This window comes from Pinus tabuliformis, chromosome J (genome assembly GCF_031772625.1).
Source record: "Pinus tabuliformis cultivar Carrire ecotype Pingquan chromosome J, CPIR1, whole genome shotgun sequence".
NCBI lineage: Eukaryota > Viridiplantae > Streptophyta > Pinopsida > Pinales > Pinaceae > Pinus > Pinus tabuliformis.
Window position 1 is genome coordinate 949,027,592 of NC_142295.1, and position 14,271 is coordinate 949,041,862.

A 14,271-nucleotide genomic window follows, 5' to 3' on the forward strand; every position below is an offset into this window, starting at 1 on the left:
TTTTAATGCAAAGCTAATATTTGAAGGGTAGAAATCTATATTTGTACTTTGGAAATTGATTTCCTATATCTTCCACAAATTTTTTTATTTCTATTTAAATTTCAAACAAGTGTATTTTATTCTATGTGTTGAAAAAGTCAATCTAAATTAATTTTCAGTAAGGAAATCATAAAGAATTAATTAACCTAGGTTGTTGGAATAAATATTTTAACATGGTAATAGAGTTTGATCTCTAAGAGAAGTAGATTTGCGAGTGGTTCTACAGAAAATTTGTAGGCTACAACAACATATCTGAAGGTTTCAATGGCATAATTGAAGGCTACAACTATATATTTGAGTTTCTAGTAGACAAATGTAGTGCATATTTGGGTATATAATAAGAAAATATTGTAGATTTGAGTAAACAATAAACATATCTAGCACAAATCTAGGTATATAACAAGCAAATATTGTATATTTGAATGACCCATAGACATATGCGGTGCATATTTTGGGTTTACATGATGCCCATATTGTAAATTTAAGAGACCAACAACTAGATCTAGTGTAGATCTAGTAGATATAGGGACCAAAGGTTTCTTTTTGTAGGTTCTTGAATAACTAGGCACATTTGCAAGATATTTTTATTTAGATCTAGAAGATGGAAGCAACTAGTATCATATTTGAAAATAGATTGGATGGAGCTTCAAACTTTCTACCCTTGAAAGCAAAAGTTACTTTGATTTTGAAGGAAAATGACCTTTGGGAGATTGGTGACAAAGTAGTTCTTTCACTGAAACATCTACAACAATTGGTAACTCATGAAGAGAAGGAGATGAGACCTATGTGGGTAATATTGGATTGATTGAAGGATCATCTGATTACTCAATTATCTGAGAAGAATATTTCCAAGGATATATTCAATGCCCTGGTAGGTTTTTACCAAATCAAGAACATAAATAGGAATATCGTATGAAGGAATAAGCTCAAATCTATCAAAATGTCCAAATTAGATTTATTTATTAGTTAGCTCATAAAGATCACCCACATCCATGATTAGTTTGTAGAAGTTGGGGAGAAAGTGGTCAATGTGGAATTGGTAAATATGATACTAAATGGATTCTCAAAGCCTAGGGAACTATTTTTCAAGGATATATGTGCATGAGAAATCCTTCCTACCTTTTAGAGGCTTTGGGATGATTGTGTCTAGGAAGAGACTAAAGAGGAGTCTAAAGCTAAAAGGTAGGAAGGTGATAATAACCTAACCCTTGTTATTTAGACAAGGAAGGGTGAAGGAAAGGGTTCTAGGAAGGGTAAGAGTGAGAAATTAACCTCACAACTGAGGAAGAGGTAATATTTTGAGCAAAATCAAGTGTTTTATATGTTATACGCATGGTCACTATGAATTACAATGTTTGGAGAGGAAGAATGGAAGAGGGAAGTCACAGTAGTAGGAGGTAACAACCTTAGTAGAAAATTATATGAGGGAGTTTGATGTGAAATTTGAGAAGGATTTCTCATATGTTGTCTGTCTTTCTGCCAATGCAGTTTCTAATAATGTGGTATGTGGATAGTGCACGGATAGTGGTGCATCTCACCATATCGTATTAGCATGGGACCTAATTACCAATCTGATGGAGTAGGAACCAAAGAGTACATGTGGATATTGGTAGTGATGACAAGTGTGCAATAAAATAAATTGGGACATTTTTTTCCAACTTGAGTCAGCTAACTAGTTGGAAGTGGAGGACGTACTATAAGTTCCAAAGCTCAAGAAGAACCCAATTTAAATATTGATCATGGAAGATAAGGGTTATTTGTGGAGTTTTAAAAGGGAAATAACTTATCAAACTAAAGGATATATCCCTAACACATCCCAAGTTTTTGGGTTTAGAGTGTGAAATTTGTACATGTAATTACAGTGTGAGCATGTTTGAACCTTAGTTCATAGTAGTGAAAAACTATGTTATCGAATAGGAGGAAGAAGCACATACATTATAGGGTGTTTCCAATTGTAAGGGACATTTTCATTGGTATTATAGATTTAAATATTGAGAAGTAGGGTGTGTGCAAATATTAGAGGGTTGACAAGCATGCTAAGGCTACTTTTCTAAGCAGCGAGTATAGGTTTAAGAGAATTTTGGATATGATACAAATATATGTGGACCAATGTTAGGAGCATAAATAAAAGGAAGCATATATATTTGTCTTTTAATAATAAATTCTCTAGGAATATATGGATCTAATTCATGAAGACCAGGTATGAGATCTAGAGTTGGTTTCGAGAGTTTCTCTTGTAGAGAACCATACAAGGAAGAAGATCAAAGTCTTGAGTATACCTTTAACGACTTTAATAGTTTCTACAAGGAGGTAGGAATTAAGAGGGAGCTGACAATATCTTATAACCCATAGTATAATGGGGTTTTAGGGAGAAGAATAGGTCAATCATAGGGGCTACTAAGGCCATGATCCATGATCAAAATTTTCCCATGTTCTTTGGGCAGAGGTATGTGATATGATGGTATACATCCAGAATAGGAGCCCTCACAAAATATTGGAGAAAAATAAACCTTTGAAATCATTCATTGGTGTCAAGATAGAGGTGAGCCACTTACATATCTTTTGTTTTCTAGTGTATATACATGTACCAAAAGAGAAGAGGAGAAATATGTAACTCTCTTGAATGAAGGACATGTTTATGGGATATAATGAGACTTTAAATAGTTACAGGATTTTCATTCCAACATAACAAAGGACTATGGTGAGATAGGATGTGGAGTTTGAGGAGAACCTTGCATATAGGAAGTCACATGAGATCCTACCAGTGATAAAGGACAAGGAATAAGAAGCTTTGAGCATTGAGCTAGGATCATCTATAACACCAATAGCTTCCATTTAAATAAGCCAACCCTCAAGTGATGAGGATGAGATGGTATCACCTTATATTTCTATTAGGAGACCCCAATGGTTCATGCAAAAATTAAGATATTCTCAAGAGAATGTGGAAGGTCCTAGGAGCACAGTTAGGGAGAGTAAGACTCCAAATAAATTTTTGAACTATATGAACTAATATGTAGCATCATCAAAGAATAAACAAACTAGAAAGTCTTTATGAATTCCATGGTATAGGATGATATGTGAGAAATTATGCCAAGATCAAAGGGATAGATAGTCCTAGGTTGCTCTTCAAGAAGTTTATTCATTGCTAGAAGGGAGTGTTGATGTTTGTGTCATCGAACATGAACTTCTGCATAGGTCTAGTGTTGGATGTGTGGAGTTCGTCGAAAAAGGTCCTTTACATTTTGTAATTGACTTTAATTAAACTTAATTTATATAGTGAAGGTTATTTTCTAGTCAATTGAGTAATGTATAATAAAATATAAACTATTTACTTTAGTGATTTAGATGTAATGTCCAATGTCGATTGTGAATTAATCCAAACCATAAATTTCAATTAGAGATTAGGGTTATGGAGACTTGTTCATGAACACAATGTTATAAAATAAATATAAAGTGAAAGGAAAAGATCATAGAGTGTTAGAAAAACACAAGTAAGAGAGTGATAAAGGATTTTCACCCAGTGTGCAAGTCCAAAGGAGAAAAGAGGAAATAGTGTGAGTAACAAAATGAGATTAACGCAACTCTCAAATATTGAAAGGGCCATACACAATACGTGTAGAGGAAACTACAAGAGGCCAAACAACCAAGCAAGAGAGAAGGGATGTTGTACAAATTTATAGGATGGATTTCAAAAAAAATATGATGGTTTTTATAATAGGTTTTGGTAGGACCATAAAAGTTATATGATGCACTAAAATAGGTAGGCTTTGCTATATTTTTTTCTCATTTTCTTAATGGATATTTTCCTAGTTTGGTATCCCTTATAATATTGGATTAATTTTAATGAAAAGATTATATTCGAAGGGGAAAAAATTATTTGTGTATTTTGGAGATTGGTTTCCTATAGCTTCCACTGATTTTTTATTTCCACTTAAATTTCTAGCAAGCACATTTTATTCTATGAGCTAAGGAATTCATTATACACAAATTATTTGGTAAGGAAATCATAAGGAATTATTATATTTAGATTTTTGAATAGAGATTTTAATAGAACTTCCAACTCCCAGTTAATTTTCTCGACTATGGAACAAAATAAAATAGTGAGCCCCTACTCCTCCTTGTGGCCTAGTATTTAAAATAGCCTAATATCCAACCAGGGGTAATATTTGACTCCCTAAACCCCCAACTAGAGTTGTGATTTCACACCTCCCAAAGTCTTCTAGAAATTCCAAATATGGTTAGCCCCATATGCATGAGAAATAGGGGTTGAGGCGACATCTTCTTGTACCATGGTGGTCAGCTTACAAGAGGCATAACTTTGCATACAAAATCTCCTAAAGTGATTCTTTCATCATTGGAAAAGTATCTAAGTGTAGAATAATGCTAGATGGTTTGGAATAAACGAAATATTTTTTAATCCAAAAATACATCATTTAATTCCTTAAAATGGCTCCAAAATGTTTCAAACCCCAATTCTCCAAATTGAGACCCACCATTATAATGACAATGCTAGCTAATTCCTCTATTTTTTTTTCCATTATTAAAGCATTAAGATATATGAAAAATAATATAATGGTCTAATATAGATCATGTAGGAATGTTCTTATGCAAGTAAATGAAGAGAAGAAACAACTAGTTTCTACGTTGAATCCATATTAGATGTAGATGCATAAAATTATGGAGAAGAATAGTTTGGAAGTCAACTCTCAAGATGCCTCTAGTATTAATTCTCATTATTGAACAAATTTGGAGTTTCTATTCTATAATTGCATGAAATTCCTATGCATAATCGTGTTATAGAAATTGGATAAATTTTCTACAATGAGGAAGCTAAAAAATTCGTTTCACTGCTCCTAGAACAAGAGAAATTAAAACATATGGATCATGACTTGAAACAAGATAAGTTGGAAATGGTAAATACCTTGGAGGACTTGAGAGCCCCATTGAAAATAAAAACACAAGAAACTATGCTATAGAATCTTCATGAATCTATAGAATAAAAATATGTACTTGTAGTTTCTAGTCATATAGAGACAAAAACAACTCACATTGGAAGACTTGGAAAAAGCAAGTGGTTTGTTGGAACATGAGCTTCAAATATCTTAGATTGAGGGGGAAGATTTGATGAAGAGAAGGAATCAATGTCCACTTAATTTTAGCACTTTGTAATAGAATTTAGAGGATACTGAAGTAGAGAAAGCAATAATTTTTTTTTTTAAAATGAAAGAAGTAGAGTGAAATTTAGGAGTGGAATCAATGAGTGAAACCCAAGAAGGTAAATCTAGTCTTGAAATTGAAGTTAAAAGTTTTATCAAGATATCCGAAAATAGATAAGAATAATATCTCCAAATTTTATAAATCTTGGAACTCAAGTACAAAGTCTCAATGATGAAAATCATAATCTTTTAACTCAACTTAATTAGCATGCAAAAAACATGGAAATCACAAAACACGAGAATAAGATTATAAGAAATGAATTGGATGGAATGAGACCTATTCTAGATGAATAAAATAACAATAAATAACTAATCACAAGATATTATGAATGATATATGCTAGAGATATGTTCTACAAGGCTGGAAAAGAATGCCTTAAGACAAATGCTATGAAAACAAGGTAGTTCATTGATGAACCTTCACAACTGAATATGTCAACTTAGTGATGAAGTTCATGAAATAAAGGATGAAATAGTTTAAGTAATGAATGGAATTGATGAATTGAAGGTCTTGGTAAAAAAGAAAATAAATGAGAGGGTAGACCTAATATCTTCATGTAGTGAAAGTTGAGTTGAAGCAAAAAAAAAAACATAAGATAATTTCCATGAGAAATTTAAGAAAGAAATAGGGAATTGAACAATCATTTATGTAAATTTGATGAGAATCTTAAAGAAATGAGCATTGTTAACAAAAAAATTAGCATTAATCTTGAGAAGAAAAAAAAATAAATTGTCATCCATCAGAGAAAAGCTTAACATGGTCATCACTAAGGGAAATGATTGGGCCATGAACATAATACACTAAGAAATTAATTAGTATACAATTCCAATGAGCTAGAAAAATGTTTGCAGTACTTATTGAAGAAATATGATACATTACATAAATTTGAAATGAAATATTTTGAGCATGTTAAGGCATTGGAATTAGTGCTAGAATATATTCAGAATTCTATAACTACTTTTCAAGAATTATTTTCTAACAAGGACTCACTTCTTTAAAAAATTGAAAATGTTTTTGGGAGATGAATTCGCCAAATGTGATCCACTACAAAGAAATAATAGATACAAGTTGACTAGCTTTCAAAATAATATCTAGGACCAAATAAAAATATTCCCTCAAGCAAGGGAGATTTGAAAATCACTAAATGGAATGAATCTAATGTTACAATTAGCAATTCATATGAAACACTTGTGGATCTTGACAAAACTAATACATCCATCTTCAAGATATAAAAGGTTAATACATGAAATACAAAATAAATATGTAATATAGTTGAATAGTGAGATATTTTGGAGATGTATTTGTTGAAAGGGAACCATCTTATTCAAAGATGGGACTATATCCTTGAGAATGTTGAAATGCTGACATTAGTGTGTTCAACTAATTCAATAGTTCAAATTAAAAGGGTTAGTAGATAACTAACTCATGCCCAATATGATGTAGCTTGTTTTAAGCGTGAAATTGAGAATGCTCAAAGAATTGTTGATTTATTTATGGTTGAACTAGAGAAATGAAAGAGGACAATACAAAATCCTAGACGAAATTATTTTGAAAGTAAACCATGAAAAACATGAATATGTGAAAATCCTTAAGAAAATTATTTATAAATTTGAACCTCTAACTAAGAAAGAACTTCAATATTATAATAGAAAGAGAGTTTCATGTGATAAACTTGTGGATCAACATGTTTATGAGTCCCTTATGGAATCAGACATTGTTAATAAGAGTTTAATTATAAAATACAATATGAGAAGACTATTGGATATTGTTATTGAAACATTAAGAGATCAAGATCTTTAGGAGTGATCTTCATGCTATGATAATCAAGATTATCTTGAAGGATGCCTTCGAAAACTCATAGAAAAGATACATGAATTATTTGAGGAAGTTGAAAATATTAAGGAAAGTGGTTATGCAAAGATGATAGAACTTTGGGTAATTTGTGTTTGCATGATTCGTGGTTATAAAAAAGGGACTATTGTCCCATAGATCCCACCACAGGATTTTCCAAATAGTGGGAAATGTGAATGCAAAGAGTTTCCTAGATCTAGTAGAAATCAATCTTTAACATGGAATAGAAATGGGTAAGGTAGGGACATACCTTACACCCTATGCATGTTGATGAAGATCATTAACCTACTACCAAAATTGGAATCTTCACTTATAGCCAAAGATATAACTTTAGGTTCTTATTCTTGACACCTGCACACATACACAACCAAACAAAGATGATGTTTTTCCCTTTCCAAAAGGAAAATTATACTATGGACTTGTTGAGGCCTCGAAAATCCCTACTTCAACACAGGGGGAAATCCACCAGGTCTGGACCTTAAGACAACTCCTTTTTCATTTAGGTAGTGGCTTCGAATAGGGATAATGGGACCAGTTTCCCAATGAAAGGTTATTTAATGGACGTGTAATTCTAATAGTGAAGTGAAATAGATGGATTTGCAGTAATGAATTAAATGGAAAACATATGCATTAATCTACTCTATAACCCAAGATTTTCTTAACATTTATTTGGATGAGATCTATAATGATTTTCCTTAGTAAATAAAAATATAGATTTCTCAAACACCAATGGAAATGAAAATATTTCAAGATGATTATTTGATTAAATAGGTAATCAAAATAATGTTTATAACTCATATCGCATTCAGAATATCAAAGTAAATTACTTAACATGTAAAAAAAAAATCAATGGAAGCATGATCAGAAATGAATACATGTAACAATGTTCTTTAAATACCATGTAATAAGTAATTTGAAAAGATAAATTCACTATTTGTTTATGAACAAAAAAGAGGTACAACGATAGAAATACCAAATGCATGTTGCTCAACTCATAAAATAAATAGCAACATTTTATTCCTTCTCACAAAGATGATTCCAGGAGTACAGTAATGCAACTTCTCAAAATTCTTTATGAAAACTCCTAAACAATGTTCCAGTTGTTCTATTGAGAAAAGGATGAACAGACAATAGTGCGAGATTTCGTAAGCCTTCATAAAATTCAGGACCATTATTTCATACAACAAGTAAGCTTAAATAGCAGAAAACAACTGAATCTATTATGTAGAGCGTTGAGGGCATTTTAACAGATCCCTTCAATACGCTTAAAGAAAAACAGTATTTTGGTAGCAATGTTCTAAAAGTGATTTGATGTCTTCATTAGCTTTGTTTGTTCCATAGGATTCTCTGGATGTTTGTCTATATTTTTGAACTGAAATGTTGCTTATCAACACATCTATCTTCCTCTATCATGAACCTGAACAAGAAAAAAATGAATCGATAAGTTGGAAATGAATGAAACTGATAAGTGAGTTTTATTTGAAACAAATCACTTTTGGAGGAAATCAGGAAAAGCATAGACTTGTAATAAATTCTGAACACAACCATCATGGAGAGGAATGAAAAGTGAGTTATGTGAAAGGACAAGTCAGACTTTATGGTAAATCACAATTGCTTTCTAGGCCGGAAGTAGTCTAAATAAAATCCAAAGGGGGCTTTCTTTAAAACATATCATAATCACTTTGGAATCAGGGTATGAATTATTATCATATTTCAAATAGGGAGAATCCCTATTGAAATATACAAAAATCCAAATAAGACCAAATCGCGATCGGAATGGGTAGAGGAGGAATGGTTTAAGTCCCATGGCTTTTGCGATAGCTGTGGGCACGGGGAATTTATGAAATGACATTTATAATCCTATCGAGTGATTATCAGGTTCGGGGCTTGATCGCAGATCACAATACTGAGTAATAGTGCAATCACAATTATGGAGTGGCAGATAATAAGAGTTGGCCGGGAGACTTGTGATTTGCGATATGTGTGACAAGATGATGTCATGGTGACATCACTATGACATGACAGATCCATGTGGAATAGTGATGTGGAGGATGATGTGGCAATGACGTGGAGGATGACATCACAAATGATGTCATATCGCAGTCGACATGAGGAAGGATATCACAATCATAATTCAAATGAGGCATGACTCTTGGAACTTTACGATTGCACGGACGTGATATTTAATTTAATTGCATTGTATAATTCTAATGGGCCCAGTTACATTGCATATCGCAATCGGCATTGTGTAGTGGGGCATGGAATTTTGGAAACTGCGATAGCTCCAGACGCGGGGATTTATGGATTAGATTGTATAATCGTGTCAGGTCTGGGCTTTATCGCATATCGCAATTCTTTAAGGTATGAGACTTAAGTTCTATGGTTTATTGCGATAGTGCGGACGTGGGGAAATCATAGAATTATAATGGATAATCTTGTTGGGTCCAGTATAATCGCAATCGTAATGGATAATGGTGGAGGGGTCTTGAGCCATTGAAACTTTATAATATTTGCAATACGGGGAAGTCTTTTCCTTTAGGATAAGTTAGAGTTTACGGGGAAGTTGTGAGTTGGCGATTATAAAGAATAAAACCTTTGGGAATTAGAACTCTAACTATTTTGTTTTTTTAATCAAATAACCCCTATTGTTTATTATTTAAGGTTTTTTATAGCCTAAGAATAAGTCTTAGTTCCTGGGGCTATTTAATTTGGTTTTTTGGGATAATCAAGGTTCAATAGTTGGATTTTAATTTAAAAGCCCAAGTATTAAACTTTGATTATAAGATTTTTTTTTAAATTGAAGGGTACCTATTTTAATATAATAAATTTCATAAGAAATTTATAATATATTAAAATGGGGGTTGTTGAATAGCACAAAAATTGGCAATTCATTGGAAGAACCAGTGATCTCTGATAAATGAATAACGAATTTCTTCAAAGATTCAGTAAAAGCAATCTAAGAAGTGGAAACTACGTTTAGAAATGTTTAGATAAATTAATTACTCTGACTATAAAACTCATTAAATTCCAATTTCTTTTAAAAACCTTTTGTGAATGAAAAACACCTATTTACTTGAATCAATCATTAATCAATTTGTAAAAATAAAGTAGGGGGCCTTTTACGACTCAGTTTGTAATGTACTCATTTGTCACAGGTAGAGCCACTCCTGCAAGTAGGCATTCATAACCAACAACAATCCAGTGTCCCATTCATTTAATAGTGATATATATATATATATATATATATATATATTATTTTTTATTTTTTTTGGCTAAAAAGCCATTGTCCTGGTTTGGTGGCCAGATAACGACAATGCCATTCACTGGTAATAATCAAATTGAACAAATTGGCTTGTGATCAGACCCTTGGTCTTATAATTAAAAATTGTAAGCCATTACCCTGATTTGGTGTTCAGTGTGGTAATGTCAGTTTAATTGGTTCCCTATGAACATGGTAAGCATACTCGTGATGAGACCTCTTATCTTTTTAGATTTATGAGATTTTATAATTACACTCTAAAAATTCTCTTTTTAATGGATGGAGAGGACTATTGACTCCTTAAGAGTTTTGGATGAAAAATCTGAGTTGAAAGTTCTAAAGTCATAAGACGGTCTTTACTTTTTAAGGATAATCTTTTTCAATGAAACTAGAGTAAAAGGATATAATTTTTTGAGGTTTTTTAAATATTTTACAACTTAATGGAAAAAAATTTCATAGTTTTATAATTTTTATCTAATTTTCAATTTTGGTAATCACTTCTTAAAAATTCCTACCTTCAAAATGAAAAATAAAAATAACTTCAAGAGATGTTTGAAAAGTCAATAGAGTACTATTCAACATTTTATTAACAAAATCTATAAAAGGAAAATAAATTGCAGTGGGATGTACAATGGGAGTGAATTTTTACATATTTTATTCTTTATTCTATTATATATATGTGTGTGTGTGAGAAAATACCTAAGAAAATAATTTCTTTAAGATGGTCCCATTTACAGGGAGAGAATCTCTCTTTCTTGATAAATCTTGAAGTATAAATGTAGATGGACTTATCTGTTCAACAATCTGAAATGGACCAAGCCATAATTTTTGAAATTTGGTATGTTTCCCTTTTTCTTCGTGTGCTTTGTCCCACTTGACAACTATATCTCCAAATTGGAAGGATCTTTCTGTGACTGAACTTGCATAAAAATAAGCTTTCACCATCTGTTGATGTTTTGTGTGTGTGAGTTTGGCCTTTTTCCTTTCTTCTTCTAGTTTTAGGATTTGTGAATTTCTTAATTGCAACGAAGAAGAAGGTGTTTCATCAATAAATTGAACTAGGGCTAATGAAGGAAGCACTAAATGTGATGGAATAATGGATTCCTTCACATAGACTAGGTTAAATGGAGAAGTGCCTATAGATACCTTCTGAGTTATCCTATCAGCCCATAGAGAAAATATTAAAGTTTTTTTCCAGATTCTTTAATTTTGATCTATAGTTCTTTTGATTATTCTAAGGAGATTTTTATTAGTGGATTCTGCCATTTCCCTGGGGATAGTAATTAGCAGAATATTTGAGTTTAAAAACTCTCCTAATTACAAATTCAATCATACTAGTACCCGAAAAATAAGATGCATTATCAAATATAAGTGCAGAAGGAAAACCAAATCTTGTAATGATAAATTGCTCAATAAGTTCAATAACAGATTCAGAATTGACTACCTTTAGCGGAATTTCTTCCACCCACTTAGTGAAGTAATTTGCAGCAGTTAGAATATATCTATGTTGTTTAGACGAATGAGGAACGATATCACCTATGATGTCCAGTCCCCATCGTTCGAAAGGATGTTCGATGTTCACTGGATGTAGAGGTAAGGTGGTTTCCTTTGTCTTCCAAAAGAAGTTTGGCATGTTTTGCATTTTATTACGTAGGCGTGGGTATCTTCGAAGAGAGTAGACTAGTAGTATCCACCATGTAAGATTTTGTGTGCAGTAGTATCTCCTCCAAAGTGTCCACCTGCTGGTCCATCGTGGAGTTCATGCAAAATTTTTATTCTTCAGACTTTTCTAAGCATATTAACAATATGGAATCATAGTTTCTCCTAAATAACACGTTATCAACAATCTCATAATGAATTTCTTTTAATCGTAAAGCTCTTTTTTCTTTTATAATTGAGTTCGGGAGGAGCATATCCATTTTTCAAGTAAAAAATTAGATCAACATATTGGGAATCAACATCAATTAAACTTACCTTAAAAACGTGTTCATCATTACCTGTGTCCCCTTCAGCCAGTATGTTGGATTCTCCTATAAGCAGCTTGTAGAAACCTTTCCCTCTGACAATTTTGGCTGGTTTTATTTTAATATCGTATTCCTGCAGAGTTGTTACCCAATTTTATCTCTTTTCTCCTAATTCTTTCTGCATTAGTAATTTCCTCACTGCTAGGAATGGGACTATTACTTTTGTGTGTGTGTTTTAAAAGAAATGGTCTAAAATGCTTTACAGATTTATATACAACAAATGCTTGTTTTTCTACCTCTGAATAATTCAATTCAACGCCCTGAAAATTTGCACTGAAAAATGAGATGGGTGCTTCAAATTTTTGATTATTAATTTGTGCCAAAACAACGGCATAAGACGTTGAAGAAGCAAACGTGTATAAGATGAAATGATTGGAGAAATTCATAGTAACTAAAGAAGGAGCATCGATAATTGACTCTTTGATTAAATCGAATGCTTGCTTTTCATGATGACCCCATTTAAAATCTGCGCCTTTCTTAATCATTTGTTGTAACTGAAAAATCATTTGTGAGAAACCAGGGACAAACCTTTTGACAAAAGTGATCTGTCCAAAAAATGATTGCATGATTTTTTTGATATATGGTGGAGAAGTTTATGAAATTTCCTTTATTCTATTAGGGTCATTGTAAATTCCATTTTTTGACACAATGAATCCTAAAAGTTTCCCTTCACTAAGAGCGAAAAAAGACTTTTTTGGATTTAATGAGATCCCATATTTTCTACAATGTTCAAAAGTTTGTTTTAAGTCTTGCAAATGATTATTTATGTTCTTTGAATAAATAGTAATGTCATCTAAATAAACAAAAACTGTTTTATTTAACAGACCTTTGAAATCTATATCCATGGCTCGTTGGAAAGTGGCCCCTGTGTTTATTAAAACGAATGGCATTTTTTGGTAGGCATAAGTTCCCCATTTGGTTCTGAAAGTAGTCTTTAGCCTATCATCTGGGTGGACCATGATTTGATTGTATCTTGAGAAACCATCAAGGAAAGACATAAGTTCAGAACCAACGACTGATCGTAAAATATGTTCCATAGTGGGTAGAGGGAAATTATCCTTTTGAATGGCCTTATTAAGATTCCTAAAATCTATAAAAATGTGGATATCACCATTTTTCTTCCTAACAGGTACCAAGTTGGAAACCCATCTTGAATGCCTAATAGGAAAAATGATTTTAGCCTTAAGGAGTTTATTCAATTCCATTTTGATTTGATTTTCTAAGTTCGAATGAATTTTCCTTAATTTTTGTTGGATAGGTTTATCATTAGATATCATCGGAATTGTATGTTGAATGATGGAAGTGTCAAATGTTTTGAGATCTTTGTAACTCCAAGCAAAGACATCCTTATATTTTTTTAACAAATGAATGAAGGATAATCTTTCTTCAGATGAGAGACCAAGTCCTAAATTGATGTTTTAAGGTTTAAGATCTATCCCAAGATTTATTAATTCAAATCTCAAAGTTGAACTCTACAACTTTGAATTAGTAGCTCTTTTAAATCTGTCTTTTAAATCATATAGATCCTTAATTCTAACTACATATTTGGGTATGGGATTATCCTCTATTTTCTATTTTAATTGATTGTCGTGTTCATCTTCATCAATTATTTGGTCATCATATGATTTTTCATAAGTTAAGAAGCTTAAAATGTCTCCATCATCATTAAATACCCGCCAATTGGTGATATTATTAGGTATGGATGGTCTAAAGATTAATTGTACAGAAAATCTATCGGGACTGTAATCTTCAGATGGGATCATTTTTGATGCAACATTAGCAAGAAGGTTAGCATTGTCATTCTGAATCCTAGGAATAGCAGAAATGTTAAACGCTAAAAAATTTGAAATGAGAGAATGAACCAAAGACTAATAATCCTTAA